We start from the raw sequence: 17,885 nt of genomic DNA on the forward strand, positions 1-17,885 counted from the left end.
TTTCTCAGAAGGAAAAACATTGACATTAGCATTTCATATCATTTCACTGACTTAGTATGATGGGGCCATTTAGCTATCCAAAAAACACGTCGGACGTCATGCGTGAGATGCGCGAGAAATTTAGCGAAGCAGTCGTCTACAGAGCATTTGGTGCATGTTTTGTGCATTCCACGAACTTGTTTGATTATCAAATCAAATTGCTCAAATGTTACTAAGGTAGATAAATGATCCAGATATTACTCCACATTGTATTCGATGGGATCATTGGTGTAAAAATATGGATAATATTTTCTACAATATCTTTGATCTTTTTTTTTTTTCAATTACAAAAGATTTTTTTTCCTCTATCTACTCATGGAATACTTATTTCAGACTTCAATCAAATGGACAAAGAGCTACTAATTAAAATCTCTACGAGTTCTCCGTCCAAAAACAGCTAACTTAAAGACTAGGAATCTGTCCTTTCTTCTTCTCTCTACTTTTTTTTTTTTCCCCTTTTCTTGATAAATTGGATAGATTTGATCATCACTTTCCAACAAAATTAAGAAAAAAAACCTTGTGTGCTCATGAAAAAGATTTAAGGCGACAAATGCATATAACTCTTTAAATAATAGGAATCCCAACTAAAGGGGTGAGTCGGAAATTACAAGAATTTAATTGAGGTTCTCAAGGATATTATGCAGCCACCACGACATCTTTTATCTCGTGGATGATATCAAGGACTTGATTGAGAAAAAAATATCTTTCTTGTTGATGTATTCACATACCAAAATACTTCAACAAGTTTGTTCTAAATATGAAAAGGAGACCGGACAAGAAGTTTTTCTGAGAACTTACAAAACACACTAAACAAAATTAAATATGCATTTCAGTCGATTAGGTTGAGTTCTTTTTTTTTATGAATCGGATATATCATACGATATGTGTAAAGATATATTCATGTGAATCAAAAAATAGAATATTCTAGAGTTCTGTAATATAATTCTACTATTAGCTTTTATGTAGATATGTATCCTTTCAAAAGAAATCAGGATGCACATCATTCGTCAGCAATCTTGTCTAAAAGAATAAGGTCTGGTTTGGTGTATTAGAAAGCTATCTGATAACTACTAAGTTGAGTGCCTCACAACCATAACTTTTTTTTTTTTTAGAGCAAAGCATCACCATCCTATTATAATCAGAATTTTAAAAAAAGAGTAATACTGAATGGATCATGTCATGATGATGTGTGATTAGTTGTGGTCAATATGAAACCAGTACGATTCATAAGAATAATACTCAGATACCTGGACCAAGCTGATATCATGTAAATAAAAAATTACATTCTATATCAACCGTAAGCTATCATGTTGCAGTCTCTATCTATCAAGCATTTTTTCAGCTCCAAAAAAATAACTCCAAACAAGAGTTAATCCGGACGCGTCGGTGTTATACCGATACCGTGAATTCATCGCATCATCCGATCTGCCTTCCTGCCGTTCCGTCCGCCAAACCACGACGAAGCGAAGCCGGGCGTCCATGGTTTTTCGCCTGCTAGGATGCTCGTGGATACGTGCCCACGCTCGCCTTCGGCCACGTCTTGCAAACACCTCTATCCTCGAGCCACGTACACCCCAAGCCCCTCTCTCTCTCTCTCTCTCCCAATCCTTTTCCTTCTCTCTAATACGCAATCCAAAGGAAGAACCGTGCGTTGTGCATCGACAAACAGAGCCACCCATCAAGATGGACAAGCTTGTCCTCCATGGCCGGCGCTCCTCCATGCTGAAGACATCCATTGCGCTGCCTTCGCTTGGAAACACCCTCAGAAACAGCGTATGTTTATTACTCTCTCTTGTCTAATGATATTATACACTCCGGTTGGCAATACTCGGTTAGATATATGCCTACCAGGTGAGGTCTTAGCATGGACAAGTCTCTGTGCCATTCAGATCTGAAGATCCTCTATTTTTCTTGCACTTTGAATGCTCATTCTAAATCTAGATCTCCATTTTGTTGTAGAACAATTCTAGATTAAATGATAAGAAGCTGGCTTCTTCTTCGGTTGATTAGTTTTTTATGATTCCTCTACACAGTTTTCTCTCTTCATCTGTCTTCTCTGTTTTTCTAGTACAAGGCCAGTTCTATAGCCCATGAAAAATGAAGCTGACATAAAAATATGGTTAAAAAATAATGTAATATTACCAATCCCCCTCTTTTTACGAATGTTTTGCTTCAGAATTTTAGTATGGAAAGGATCAGAAAATCTTAATTTTGCCGGTGAACCGTATTGCCCATGGTTGCACCATGTTTTAGTCTCATAGTAATGATCTGGATAAGAGCATAATTCTCTCTTTCTCTAATTTTGTTTTCATGTTCCCCAATATATTCAGTACTCGACTGACGATAAGGAGGAATCCTCACAAGGAATTGGGCACAAGGCGAGATCAACAGCAGAAGAGTTTTGCCGGCAAGCGAAAGAAAAGACTGAAAAAATCAGTGAGACTGCCAAGGAGGTTTGGGAGGATGCCAAGGAAGCAGTTGCGGGTGAGACACAGCAAGACAAGAAGTTCAAAGAGAAAGTTGAGAAGGGAAATTATGATAAGATAGCTCGCAAGTAGATACTCCCAATTCCATCAGTGAATACAAGCAAGGAGAATGTAAATGCCTGAGTGCATGAATCTTTTTAGATGAATCTATCTAGTCCTTGAAAATGTCGTTGTTCAGTGTGTTTCTTCGATTATGCGTGGTGAGACTGCCTGCCTTCTTTCAAAATAGAATCATTTTAATGTTATGTGGCAGAAAATAATTTGTTCCTTGTGTTTCTGGTATTGTGTTTGGTGAGACCATCTTCCTTATTTTTCATGTAAAACCCAATAAGATTGTGTGGCAGTAACAATTTGTTCTGGAGTGTTTCTTAAATAATTTCTGGGGAGGTTGCCTCCAAGCTTCTATGTAAAAGCAATAAAATTTTATGGCAGAAAAAAATAATTTTATCTTTGGATGTCTTCATGGTTTTTCTTTCAGCTCTTTACTGTTTACTGTCTGGTTATCACCTTAGTGATTAATTAGGATGACTCTCTTGGTTCCAGTAAATAAATGCATTCACCAGAACACAAAATCTAGCATTCAGGAATAAGGCCTGCAGTATTACCAACTTCTATTCCACCAAGATAATGATGCACGTTTGAATTAATTTCCAGTAGATAAGAACAACATCATAATTCTTCCTCAGAAAAATGAAAAGGATTATATTTCCATTGGCTCTTATTCTAGATGCAGGTTCTAGATGACAATAAGAACAGTAAGAACTTAAAAAATCATACCATGGATGCTGAAATCCTTATTCTAATGCATGTTCCCCATCTTATAAAGCGATACAAACTGATGCTACCTGTTTCAACAGCCCACTTCTGGTCCAAGTTTTATAGTTTCGGTGGGTGGTACCAACCCCACTGATCATCTGAAACATACTCGGTCACCTGCTTCACGTTTAAAAAGTTATCCAGTCCCCTGAATAAAAAGGCAAGAAGTAAGGATCGTCAGAATATGTCATTTTTTAGTTCAGCTATGGAGCATGGACAGTGAATTTGTTTAACCACCTACCATTCTCCAAGATCACGCCCAAAACCACTATTTTTTCTTCCACCCCAAGGAGCCTGAAGGAAGCATGGCTGTGAGCAATTCACCCACGTAATCCCTGCTTGAATTTCCTGAGTGATACAAATGTTGTGGATGAAGGAGGATGACATTTTCTTCACATGGGATGTATAGTTCTAATTGCATTTTAGAATGTGAAAATAATAATATTGTGGCTATATTGGTCGCCAGATTCTTTATCTCCAACAGATAATCGAGACATTATTAGGAAAAAAAAATGGCCTCACTGTCATGTCAAACAATGTATTAGAACATTATAATGATATAAAGGCTTTTATTTTGCAGTGGTTTATTCAATGGATTCTTGCATCTTTCTCTATTTGTCTCTCTCTCTCTAAAGGCTAATTATCTACTTACGCCCCCCTTGATTTTAGTCTGCAGCCACAATTTCATAGAAGCATTCCTGAGTTTCTGTCAGCCAGAATGTCTGGGACAAGCTTTTCCTAATGGAAATGACTGGATATTTATAGCTTGGTTGTTGGAAGTTTTTCTGGAGGGAAGACTTGAGGTTTGCTGTTGAGGATAAAAATATTAAGTTCCTTCTTCTTCTTCTCTGTAACAAAGCTCTAACCATCCTCCTGAAAGGAATTCATCTAAAATGTATCTCATAAAGAATAACGTAATCTGATGCCCACTTCACATTTTAACCAATATTGTCCTTTCATTCTTGCCAGTGGCAGTTGATTAGTGTTCCCTCTGCTCTGTTTCAAACTTACCATAGTAGATGGGGAAAATTATCAATCTCATTGGCGGAAATAGGGAATTAGCCTAAACAATATAGAGATAGGGAGACAGTCTTTTATTTAAAATTAATGTATAAATATGTTCGAGGTAGTGGTGCAGCAAATTCAAACCTTTTTCCAATCATATGCATCTTTACCTCAAGAACTTAAAAACTATAAGCGCTCTCAGGGCTCACATGATACTTCTTGATAGTTATAAATTGTGAATGCAAGAGAAAGGGTGAATGCTTCAGATATTTGTCTTGCCATACCTCTGTAATTCTTTTACAACGCTCCAGATCCATGGAAAGCACAGCACCTGCTAAGCCATAACTGGAGAAGTGAGGAAACCAACTGGATCATTCTACCGAAAAAAAAAAAAAACAAACTGGACCATTTTTTTAAAACTAAGAGTCGATCCTGGTAATTGCTAATAGAATTTTAAGAACTCACTGTGTATCATCAGCAAGCTTGATGGCTTCAACTTCAGTTGCAAATGTTTTCAGACATAGAACAGGTCCGAAAATCTCCTCCCTCCATATTTGCATGGAGGTATCAATGTCTGTTATGATGGTTGGCGCAATATAGAACCCTTTCCTTAAATGCAGCCATTTTGCAGAAACAATATTTGGCATCACAGTTCAGCAATTAAATAATTGTAGTAGGATGAAAGGGAAACTTACCTGAGGTCGACCACCACCACATAAAATAGTTGCACCTTCCTCCTTGGCAGTAGAAATATATTTGATTACCTTTTTATACTGAAACAAAGGACATCACATTATCTGTTCTTTTGTTGCACAGCCATATGCTAACCAGAAAAGCACGCGTTGAAGTATTTTGAAAGAGAGAAAATAAACTGTAAATTACAAAGACTCCTATCGAGATTGGACTTGATCCCCAAGCAGCTGTCTGGCTGTGTCCAACCGTACACTTGGGGCACAGGGGCCAACCTTGCCACCAATGTCCTATACCTTCACCTAAAGGACATGGTTTAAGAAGCAGGGTTGAATAAAAAAAGAATGCTAATATTTTTCTCAAATCCTGCTAAGTTTTTCTTCATAAGATGGATCAGGTGATGCATCAAGTAATTTTGCAGCTGCATAACTGCCTCAAAGCTACTGCAAGTATTGGTGCTAGTTTGCATTTGTTGGCATTTCATTAGGAACAGATGAACCTGTGTATCATTAAATATTGCTGCAAAATGCACCTGCAAACATTTCTATGCATGCATAATTATGCTTTGCTGACAAAATGTAATTATCCTTTAGCATAAATAAAATCAATAAATTGTTATTTTATAGGGAGAAAGAAAGCTCATATAGACAGGCAATTCCAATTTGATTGATATGCATACCGGACTTTGCTAAACAAGGCTCGTACAACTACCATAAAAAATAAAAAACAAGGCTCATACCCGATTTTCACTGACAATAGCACCAACCCTGCAACCTTCTTCCAATGGATCAGATATTTTTATGCTATTGGCCCTAACAAGAAGTTTCTCCACAAATTCCTTTGCAATGGTATCCTGCAGCATTTCACTAATTCTTTAGAAAGAAAACCAAAGCACACCAAATATGATAATTATATGAAGTTTAGGTTCTCTATGGAATAAGTCATTCACTGTAACATAAGAAATGATGATTTTCTAAGCACTACCTCTATCTAACAAACACTGTTTGCTCTTTGTTTTTTGGTTTAATCATTAGGGTCAAAAAAAGATGAAGCGGTGGCGATTAGTATCAGTCTTTAATGAAGCCAAAACTCCAGTATACAACATGTAAAAGCAGGGGATCGTCATGCTTGGAAGCATCCAGCAATGCAAGAAAACAGAGTAAATGCATCAAAAATGAATTAAGATACTGCACCTTTTGGAGATGATTTAGTTTGATTTGTGGCCTTGTATACAAAAGAATCAGTCGTTGCTATGATTATTAACATAGGAAAAGTAATGGACATTCAGTGGACTAAGAAGCAAGAACTTTACTGTCCTCTAGGCAAGGCCAGTAGAAAGACAATCAGTATGCCATTGAACTGATTCTGAATTGAAAAAAAATGGTACCAGCACAAGGCATGATCCAATATCTGACTTAAATTTACATCAATATCAAAAACTTTATATTAACCATCTCAAATGGAAAGTGGTCATATACACACATAATGTGAAAGAAAATAATCCATTTAAATAATCTAACTTAAATATGAGAAATAAAAAGAACCATGAGTAAAAATCATACACATAATGTGAACGAAAATTTAATTTAGGAACTAGATGATAACGTATATACTAGTAAGCAGTATACCCAGTTATATGCAGCTAGCATGGAAAGTGACCAGATAGAACATGCATTACTTATCATGACAAGGTAAACAAGGATGCTTCTGAATTTATGAAATATAAATATTTGATTTATGACAAGAAAGACTTACTACGAGCAATGTTAGTTAACTTGGTACTTACATGAACAAGAAGGCGAGATGTTGCACTGCATATTTGACCATTGGTGAAAAAGCAACCATACAAAGTCCATTCAACAGCTGTGTGCAGCATTTGCATGCTTAAGTAAAGATGCCAGGAAACTCAGATAAATGATCAAATAAAAAAAAAACAAACAAACCTTTGTCAATGTCCACATCTTCAAATACAAGAATCGGACTTTTTCCACCAAGCTCCATAGAAACAGGCTGCAACATATTGATAAGTACCATAAGAATCATCAACGTATATAATTGGTTATGTAGACATGCATTTTTCACATTGGTAGAATCATACAAGCATATGACGTTGATGCGCAAAAATATTTACAAATCTAGTTTATTGCACAAAAAGAAATAACTGTTCACTATTTGAGATAGGCTAATCTGTATTTACATTTGTTGATTCCCTATTGTGAAAACCAATCTCTTGGTCTGCTAAGGAAAGTTACATTACTATGCTTGTAATCAGAACAACAATGTTTGCATGAGATAGGAGTTAAAAGAATAAAATTCCTCACACAAAAGAAATGCATTTGCATGATTTTTTCTATCTAACTAGTTCTTAATGACCACAGGCCAGAGAAATCAACATTAGAATGCATCACAGAACCAGCCTGATGAACTAAATTTATATAGTTATATATATTCTGTGGCTCCAAGATAAATAACAAGCCACTTTATGATGATATGCACCATTCATCATGTTCTGACCTATGGCATCCAAAATACCTAAAAATAAAAAAATAGGATTTATTATTTGTGAATGTATTGGTCCCAGATGGAATTGCTTTTTTCTTTTAAATTTCAATGCGTACATGGAAAGTTTCCAAAGCATTTAGATTTTTACCCACATGCCTTTTATTGTATGATGAATTCCTGATTTGCATGTATTTATGATTGTCCTTAAAACTGAGTATAAATTGGCAAACCTAACCCCTTCAGCAGCAGCAGTCATGACCTTTCTACCAGTTTCAGTGCTACCAGTAAATGCAACCTAACAAAGAACAATGAGAAAGCCTTCAAAGTTATAAGCAAAGAGATAATACCAATTCTTGAAAGATTTTGTAAAAAAGGAAGCAAAACAAGATCGACTTCATGTAAAGTTCAATGAGGATAGCTAAACCTTGTCAACATGAGGATGGGATGCCAAAGGAGCACCAGCTTCTGGACCAAAACCAGTCACCATGTTTAAGACTCCAGGAGGAAGTCCTGCTTCTTTACATAGTTCAGCAAACTCCAGACAAGTGCTGAAAATTAAAATATGATGAAAAAGACATAGCATGTTGCCATGTTCCCATACAGAGAAAAAGGATATTGTTTTCTTGAGTATTACACTGATGCCAATTCTGAGGGTTGTAACACAGCCGTACATCCAGCAGCCAAAGCAGGAGCAACTTTCCAAGCAGCCATTAGAAGTGGATAGTTCCTTCAGTAAAATGTGATATAACAGAGACAAGAATTCATAAGGATATCTAGTTTGTTAATTGGATGACATTGATCAATTATTCAGAATTTTGATCATTAGTATCGCATAACCATCCAATAAAGCACATGTCTTATTTTAGTTTGGCAAGAGAACTCCATTAGCATCCTTGTTTCCTGAGAAAACTATTAGCATCCATTTTTGAACCCCTCAGTTGTGGTGAACCTAGATTATAAATGATGAATTAATAAAAAGATCTAATCTTTACTGATAGGAAAGCACAACAATAGATTACTAGCTCATCTCCTCTGTTTGAGATGAGATTTTGACTTATGCACCCATCATCATAGCTAACCATCTGGTGTCAACAAATATCGATTTTCAAATCGTGAGTATCAGGTATACTGACAACAGGTTATAGTGCATTCTATTTGTGAGGTTTCCACTTCTTTCAGCTGGCATTGTAATTGTCTCCCTACTGGCCCATCTTTGTCCTCTTTGTCCTATTTCTAATGTTTCACTACGTATTCCATTCCAAGATTCCTACCTTCCCATGTTGTATTTGTCTTCCTATGAGATCTACGAGTGTCTGGAAAAAATAATACTGTAGTTGGATATAAATTGCAAACTAAAATCCACAGGAACTGAATGATCATAATTGTCTAAATTTTTTTTCATGCCGTAAATAATTACGTACCTGGATCCATGAGAATAATCTGGATAATGAATTCCGTTTCTCCCTCTTGACCCTGTTTGTAACACCCGTTATGGAGACTGTTTTTGTGTTTCTTAAATAGGCAGAGAGAGAAACCGTTTTATTTTCATTATTTATCTTTCCATAAAGATAAGGGACTTACAACAACTTCTCTGGGAGTTAGTTACTATAATATTTTTCCACTTGGCCCATATGACCATAATATCTATTTGGATAGAATGAGATAACATTAGGCTTGCAACATTCCAATCCACAGTTAGTTTGGTCATGATAATACCATAATTAAACAACTTACTAGTGCGAGTCATGGTGGTTCCACATCTACAAAGTGACATAGTTCCTTCCTAGTACCACAACACTAGCAAATTATTTAACCACAGTCCATAAATAAGAAGTATCTAATGGTCAAACATTATGTCTTTGTCAGAGACAATTCCTGTGGTCATATATTCAAACTCATGCATGCACATACATTTGAAGAAAAGGAAAATCAGAAACATAATTAATTAGCTTCAAGTGTCAAAGAAATAAACATGGTACAATCCTCAATTAACATTATGGGCTACCACAAAGGCCCATTCTATCAACATACTCCTTAAAGGTCTTCGGTTGTAAACCTTTTGTCAAAGGTTCTGCAATCATGAGCTGTCCTTATATTTTCTATAGACACATATTGTTTCTGAACTTCCTTCTTGACAACAAAATATTTAAGGTCTAAGCATATATCAAGCTTCCAACTGCCGAAGCATAAAAAATGTTTTCCATCTGCTTGCATTCCCATTCATTCTATGGGCATTGCATGAGATTAAATTTATCCCCTTTCTGAATTGGAGCAACACTAGCTGAACAGTTCTCCATACCAAATCTCTCTAAAACTCTGTCTATATATACTTTTTGGGACAACCTTAACAATCCACGTGATCAATCACGAAATATTTCAATGCCTATCACGTAGGATGCCTCATTCATATCTTTCATTTTCTTTGAGAGAAAATACTTAGCTTCATGCAATAGGCCAAGATCACTCCTGGCAAGCAATATGCCGTCAACATATAGAACTAGAAAAATAAACTTGCTCCTACTGACCTTCAAGTATATACACCGATCAACAATGTTTTTCTTAAAACAGAAGAAAGTGATGGTATCATCGAACTTATGATACCATTGTCGGAAAGCTTGTTTAAGTCCATATATTGACTTCTTTAATTGGCAAACCATGTGCTCTTTTTTCTTTAATGGAAAACCTTCGAGCCGATTCATATAGACTTTTTTATCTAAACTCCCATTCAGAAAAGAAGTTTTCACATCCATTTGGTGCAACTCTAAGTCATAATGTGCAACCAAAGCCATAATGATTCTGAGTGAGTCCTTTTTAGACACAAGAGAAAAGATCTCTTTATAATCAATGCCTCCTTTCTGAGTGAAATTTTTGGCCACTAGTCTAGCTTTATATCGTTCAACATTGCCCTTTGAGTCGAGTTTGGTCTTAAAAACCCACTTACATCCAACTGTCTTACAACCTTCGGGCAAATCAACGACATCCTAGACCTCATTTTGTTCCATTAATTTCAACTCATCGTTCATGACATCAATCCATTTTGCAGAATCAACACTTTCTATGGCTTGTTTGAATGAAACCAGATCTTTTCTTGTCCCTATATCAAAATCAGATTCTTGTAGATAAACCATATAATCATTGGAATGGTAGATCTTCTTTCTCTTTGAGATCTTCTTAATGCCATCTCTTGTGATTCTTCTACAATCTGGTCAGTGGTGATAACTTCATCATGGAGTGTTTGGTCATTAATTTGTTGTTCAATGTTGTCAAACTGTGTGACAATTGTAGGAACAACGATTTTCTTAAAAGTCATGGGTAAAGAAACTTGCACCCTAACTTCTTGAATTTCCACATTTCGTGGTTTATCACTCCCACTGATTTCACCATTCTCAATTAATCTAACATTACCAGTCTCCATAATTCTCGTACTATGGTTAGGATAGTAAATCCTATACCCTTTGAATTTTTCGGGATAACCGATAAAGTATCTGCTAATTGTTCTAAAATCCAAATTTTTTTCATGTGGATATAAATTCTGGCCTCCGCTAGACAACCCCAAATATGCAAGTGTCTTAAACTCGGTTTCCTTCCTGTCCACAACTCAAAAGGAGTCTTCTGAACTGCCTTACTAGGAATCCGATTTAATATGTATACAGCGGTCTTAAGAGCTTCCATCCACAACGATGTGGATAACGAAAAATTACTCAACATACTCTTAACCATATCCATAAGTATATGATTACGCCTTTCAACTACACCATTCTACTGTGGTGTTTCGGACATAGTGTATTGAGCACATATGCCATGCTTTTCTAAGAGTTTAGCAAATAGGCCAGGATGTTGTCCTGTTTCATTATGCCTACCATAATATTCACCACCTCCATCAGACCTAACAATTTTCACCTTTCTATCTAATTGCCAGTAATGTACACTTCTAGGGCATCTAGCGCCTGAGATTTTTCGTGCAACAAATATACATAACCATAACGTAAAATATTATCAATAAAAGTGATAAAATACTTCTCTCCACTAAACGATGAGAGTCAAAAAGCCCACAAATGCCTATATAGATAATTTCAAGAAGTTCTTCACTTCTTGTGGCATTTTTCTTGGTGTGTTTGGTTTTCTTTCCCTTAATGCAATCCACACATACCGAGATCGGTAAAGTCTAAGTTTGACAAAATCCATCCTTCACTAATCTCTCTAACCTTTCTTTGGATATATGACCCAATCTTCTATGCCACAAGTTAGAAGATCTTTCATTCATCAGGTTTCGTTTAATTCCAACATTACGATGCAAGGTCAAAAGGGTTTCAGCAAAATGGTTATCAAGGTTTATTTTGTATAAGCCATCACACAAGATACCAGAACCAAAAAAAAACATTATCTTTGAAAAAACGCAAACTCCATACCTAATTTTGAAGAAATATCCTTCAACATCAAGTTTAGAAGCAGAAATCAAATTCCTAGAAATAGAAGGAACATAAAAAGTCTGAAGAAAATCTAAATGATAACCAGCATTTAAGAATAATCGATAGGTCCCAATAGTTGTAACTGGAACTCTAACCCCATTCTCCATAACAATAAAACTGTCATTTGGATTTTGCATCTGGGTTGTAAGGAATCCCTGCATCGTATTTGAAACATGAACATTAGAACCTGAATCGAACCATGAAATATTAGAAGGAACTTCAGTAAGGTTTGATTCAAAACATACGTAAGCCAAAGTCTCACCTTTCTTTTCAAACCATGCCCTGCGTTTATGGCAATCCTTTTGATAGTGTCCCGATTTCTTGCAAAAATGACATCCATCATTGTTTTATTTCTTCTTGTGACCCTCGATATCATGATGAGGCTCTCTACCCTTAGATGGTCCACCTTTTATGCCCTTTTTTGGCTTCTTCCATTTCTTCTTGGCTCCATGACTTACAAGATTGACAGAATGATGTCCTTGCTGCTCAAGTCTTGTCTCCTCTTAGACAAGCATACTGGTCAATTCATTCCCATTCCACTTATCCTTAATAGTGTTATAGTGAATTTGAAATGATCCATATTGAGGAGGCAAGGAGTTCAAAAAAATTGAACCAGAAAGGATTCATCCACATTCATCCCAAGAGCCTTCAGCTTAGCAGTTATATTTGTCATTTCAAGGATGTGCTCATGCATCCCACGAGTACCATCAAATTTCATGGTGGTAAGCTTAGCCATTAATGTCCTTGCCAGAGACTTATCAGCAGATCGGAAACGTTCTTCCACAATTTTCAATAATGTTTGAGCACTGTCACATTCAGGAAGCGTTGACTTAATGTTGCTCGCTATACTCATCCGCATAAACATAATGCTTAGTCTGTTCGATCTTTCCTAAAACTTATAGAAAGCCTTTTCTTCCGCACTGCTTGTATCAGTAATACCAGCCGGTTTCTCAGTTCGGAGAGCTAAATCAAGATCCAGAACACCAAGGTGAAACTGGACTTGTTCATTCTACTCTAAGAAATTGGTTCTATTAAAGATCGAAATAGAAGAAGCTTGCGAATAAAGTGAAACAGAAATAGATACTGCAATAAGAAAATCGGTAATAAGAAAATGCTTACAACATTAATAGTTGCAATAAGAAAATGCTTACAACATTAATACTTTGAGTTAGTAATAATAATAATGAATAACATAAACAGTGTTACCATAATACACCTTTGGGTAGGAATTATGAAACATTAAATTACTATTATGGTGATTCCCAATTCACCTAGAAATAATTAATGATATAGGTCCAAAATTCAAATAGGCTTGTCACCTTTGAGCATCCAGTACCTATTAAATCAAGGATACTCACTAATCATCCTAACTTAGTAAATCAATAATTCGAAAGTGGTGCACCTTTGAGTCAATCCATAATATCTCATGATTGAAAACTATAAATCATAATTTGCAAAGTCATTATCTTAATACCTAGGATAACGGTATTAAGTTTTTTTTTTTTTTTTACGACTTGATGTCCATTAAACACTCTAGTTGGGTCACTTTGGCAACTACCAAACTATGTCATAACATAGACATCAAATTAAAATAATAGCATTGCACATAATTGACAGTTTATTATATGACAATTAAAATGAAATTTATATTTCATATGTATATAACATAATATGTAATTGACATACTCAAGCAATAGTAATTGGCAATGACTTCATGAAGATAATTCTTTACCAATCTATATGATCACAATATATGTCATATCAAACTATCAAGTATACTAATCTATACCACATGTCAATCACAAATTTTACATGGAAAGCTAAGCCATTGAAGTTTCCAGCGAACATTTAATTTGCATGGATACAAATAGTTTTCAGATCCAGGAGAAATCATAGGCTTCAAAAGAGAACTCCTTGTTACGAAGAAAGGTAACTGGAACCTTAACATAAATAGATTGAGATCTAGAGAAATCATAAGCCCCGTTGTGTTAATCCGTTATAGATCAAGTAAATAATTGTGATTCGGCCATTAGTCCTTTGAGCAGGGGTCCTCTCGCAGGGCTCCACACAGGTCACCGCCCCTCGCCAGAGGCGATGAGAAACCCACTTGAGCTTGAAGGGTCAAACACATTTGGGCACCGCAGTGTCTGCGGTGATCGGCCCGAGGACTTTCCAGGACCAAAACAAACCCATTCACCACGTCCTAAGTGGGCCAAGAAGGCCCACTCACTTCATCCCAAGACAAAGTTTTTGACTGGTGGCTTTGTTCTCGCAGAAGCTGCCCCTTCTGCTCCTCTCCCTTGCCGATGATTCTTAATCCTCCCCATTCGCTCTCTCTCTGTCTCTCTCTCTCTCTTTCTCTCCTTCTTGTTGTGTGTGTATGTGTGTGTTTTGAAGGGGCGGTGATGAGAGATCGAGATCTTTGGGTGATTTGGTATAGTGCTCGCTTTCGTTGCTACGATGGTTGGGCCCCGTAGCATTACTCTTTCTAGACCTTCCTTACTGCCCACCACCGTTGCCTAGAGAAGAGTGCAAAGATGAGGAAGAAAGTGGGATCTCCCTCTCCCTCTATGCCATAATGATGGATCAAGGGTGAAAATAAAAGATCTTAAGAAAAAAAAAAGTTTTCCATCTAGCACCATCCCCCCCCCCCCCGCCACTTTTTCCTTTTAATTAGCATGTCAGAATAGCACTTATTGTTCTCAGGTTGTCATCATCTATCCTCAGTAGCAAGACTATGAGCAGGGAATGGGAACCACATGGATCTAGAAAATAGAACCGGACGACACGGATCCTTTTTCCCCGATCTAGAACAAACAGCGCCACAATGAGCGCCCCTACGAGCCACTGTGGCTCATAACCTTCCTCCCACACGGGCGGATGGGAAGCAGAAACAGCGCCCGGTCGCGCCTGCTTTTTCGTTAAACAAATTAATAGGCCATGGAAAGCCGCAGAGAGCAACACAGACGGCTCTGTTTTAGAATCCAAAATCTAAAAAAATTGATAGAAGAGAGAGTTCGGAAACAACAAAATTTCTCAAATACGAATCACCCCATTGTAGCACGAAAAACAACAAGAAATAAAACTATCAGAGGAGTTCATCTCATTCTGGATCCACAATAATATCATAACTAAAAAATTCATAAACCTTGCTCTAATACCACATGTAAACTAAAATCCACAGGATCTGAATAATCATAATTGTCTAAATTTCTTTTGATGCCGTAAATAATTGCGTACATAGATCCATTAGAATAATTTGAATAATGAAATTCGTTTCTCCCTCTTGACCCTATTTTTAACACCCGTGATGGAGACTGCTTTTGTGTTTCTTAAATGGAGAGAGAGAGAGAGAGAGAGACCGTCTTATTTTTATTATTTATTTTTTCATCAAAGATAAGGGAGTTACAACAACTTCTTTGGGAGTTAGTTACTATAACCATCCAGTAACCAACCACGATTGGTCATGTGGGTCAAAAAATCTAACATAAATTTCCTTTGAGATTGTAAAGATTTGTCTTTCCCAGTGAAATTCTGTTTTCTGTGGTTCTGAGATATGTTAGATCTCTTATCAAGAACAGTTTACACCTAATCATCAATTATAAGGTACTGATTGCATGTTCCTTGGTTCTTATTCATGACACTCATTCCATGAAAATGTTGTGTTAGTCACCCAATTAGCTTACTATCTCATATTAGAATCATCATATATCTAAAATTCAAAGAATTATTAGCAGAGCTCCAAATGTAGGTAGATTATCAGATATGTGCTTCAAATTTACTTTTTAGGGGAAAAAACCATACCAAGGAGTGATCAAACCAACAACTCCAATCGGTTCTTTAACAACATGGCTCTTAAATGTGTGCATGGAAAGCGTAGTTTGTTTCTCATCTAAAGCTTCTGCAAGATCAGCATAGTATCTGAAACACCCGGCAACGGCACTCTGAATGACAAGCATGTCAGTAAGATCAATATGCATAACATTTCAGAAAAATGCAGCGACCATTGACATACCACATCCCCTGCTGCCTCTTCCAATGGTTTCCCACAATCAAGGGCCTCAAGCATAGCCAACTCAGACTTTCTCTCCATTACCTACATTAAAGTGAAACAAATAAAAACGACAGAGCCCTTCATCACATCATAAACAAGGAAAGAAGCATTGATTTCCTGAAGATTAAACATTAGAAGGACGAGACTGCATGGTAGAACATTATGTGGTGACCTCAGATGAAAACGATGCAGCAGTCAATTGCTTCACACATGATATCTCATATGGAATGCAAATCAAGAAAGCACGCCTTACAATAGTTTTACAAAGATACGTTTCTGTAGTTAAGTTGTCCCTAAAATTTCTCCCCATTCATCCATGTAATCTTACGCTTCACGCAGCTCCATACACCAGATTCCTTTGATCGGTGGACCATGCAGTTTTCGACTGTTTGTTAGCTGGACTAGAAGCGAAACGACAAAACTAGATTGCATACGCCAAGTCATTTAAGCAAATATCAATCAGAAAGTAATATACAGCAGCGATTAGAACAATACATGTCCCGATAGATTGATGATCAAACTGGTAGCTGGAACGAAATGGTGATGACGTACCGTATCAGCAACTGCGCGGAGGGATTTAGCACGAAGGGAGCCAGAAGCACGCGGCCAGTCCCTTCCCCTGTTTCGAGTGAGAGCCCTCCGAGCGGCGGCTACGGCCAGGTCCACATCCTCCGCGGTCCCCGCAGGTATATCCCCTGATAAAGATCACTACATGTATATAAATCTCTTGAGTGAATCAACGAGGGGGTAAAGTGCGAAGAGGGATAGAGAAGAGAGGAGAAATAAGCAACCTATGGCGTCTTCTGTGGCGGGGTTAATGATAGGGATACGCTTCCGGTGGAGTGGTTCTCTCCATTCGCCATCGATGAAGAGCTGGCGACGGGGGATGGTCACGGACATGGCCAGCCAGACAGGAGGAAGAAGAACGGAGCCAGTGGGGTGGGAGGGAGGGCGGCCGGCAGCTCCTTGTTGCCGGGAATTCTTGCGTCGGATTCACATATAATACCAAACCATGTCATTTTCCAGGCAGGAGATGATGGCAAAGTAATGCTGTGGGAAGAAAGTGACGTCGATTAAATCAGAGGAGATCTGTGAATGAAAGGCCTGGGGATGTATGAAAATTGAAAGGAGCGCGGTTTAAAGATGGATTTGACGGCGATTTGGGAATGAGTTCTCGGGTCTAGCCGTCTAGATAAATATGTTTCTCCCCCAAATATGCAAGCCTCTCCTATCGATGGCCCGCGATTCGAACTAGGGTGGCAACCGGTCAGATCGGATTAAATACGGACTGAATTAGATATTTGTCGGATTAAAAATTTATCAATTCAAACCTAATTTATTTATTAAATAAATTAAAAATTTAAATTTAAACTCGAACAGTTTACTAAATAGGTAATTTGATCCAATTCAAATAATTTATTTATTAAATATATTAAATTAGTTTAAATGAGTTAAACGAATTAGATAGATTTTTAATGAGTTACATGAATTTAAACAAGTTAAACAGATTAAACAGATCGAATTAAATAAGTCAGAAATAGATTAAACAAATATCAAACAAATTAAATAGATTTTAAAAAGATTATACGGATCGAATCATAATCCGACCTAGTTATTAAATGGATAAAAAATGGATTAAACAGACACAATCTATTTAATAAATAGGTTTAGACGTAATGACCCATTTAAGATTCAAATTCGTTTATGTCAAATTCAAACCTATTTAAAGTGAATCGTTCGCAGATCGGATTGATAGGTCGGATAATAAATTGCCACATCGAATATCCCATCTGACCAAATAGAAAAGATATTTAGACCTATTCA

General features: G+C 36.9%; 1 long non-coding RNA gene and 1 pseudogene across 2 annotated transcripts; both read right to left on the bottom strand.

The window, feature by feature from the left end:
* Positions 1-3,134: 3,134 nt before the first annotated feature.
* LOC148714722 (aminoaldehyde dehydrogenase ALDH10A8, chloroplastic-like) lies at positions 3,135-17,314 on the bottom strand (annotated as a pseudogene). The gene is made up of 14 exons (XR_016399250.1): positions 16,853-17,314; positions 16,614-16,756; positions 16,023-16,103; positions 15,812-15,951; positions 8,173-8,265; positions 7,963-8,086; positions 7,774-7,833; positions 6,980-7,046; positions 6,823-6,899; positions 5,776-5,889; positions 4,812-5,119; positions 4,631-4,691; positions 3,583-3,689; positions 3,135-3,489 (listed from the first exon to the last, which is right to left on the bottom strand). The product of XR_016399250.1 is annotated as an aminoaldehyde dehydrogenase ALDH10A8, chloroplastic-like (transcript).
* LOC149768292 (uncharacterized) lies at positions 12,029-15,358 on the bottom strand. The gene is made up of 2 exons (XR_016399251.1): positions 12,270-15,358; positions 12,029-12,162 (listed from the first exon to the last, which is right to left on the bottom strand). It is a non-coding gene; the product is annotated as an uncharacterized LOC149768292 (long non-coding RNA).
* Positions 17,315-17,885: the final 571 nt, after the last annotated feature.

Source organism: Phoenix dactylifera, chromosome 2 (genome assembly GCF_051530095.1).
Source record: "Phoenix dactylifera cultivar Ajwa chromosome 2, Ajwa_hap1_PhDact_Kaust_v1.1, whole genome shotgun sequence".
Taxonomy (NCBI): Eukaryota; Viridiplantae; Streptophyta; class Magnoliopsida; order Arecales; family Arecaceae; genus Phoenix; species Phoenix dactylifera.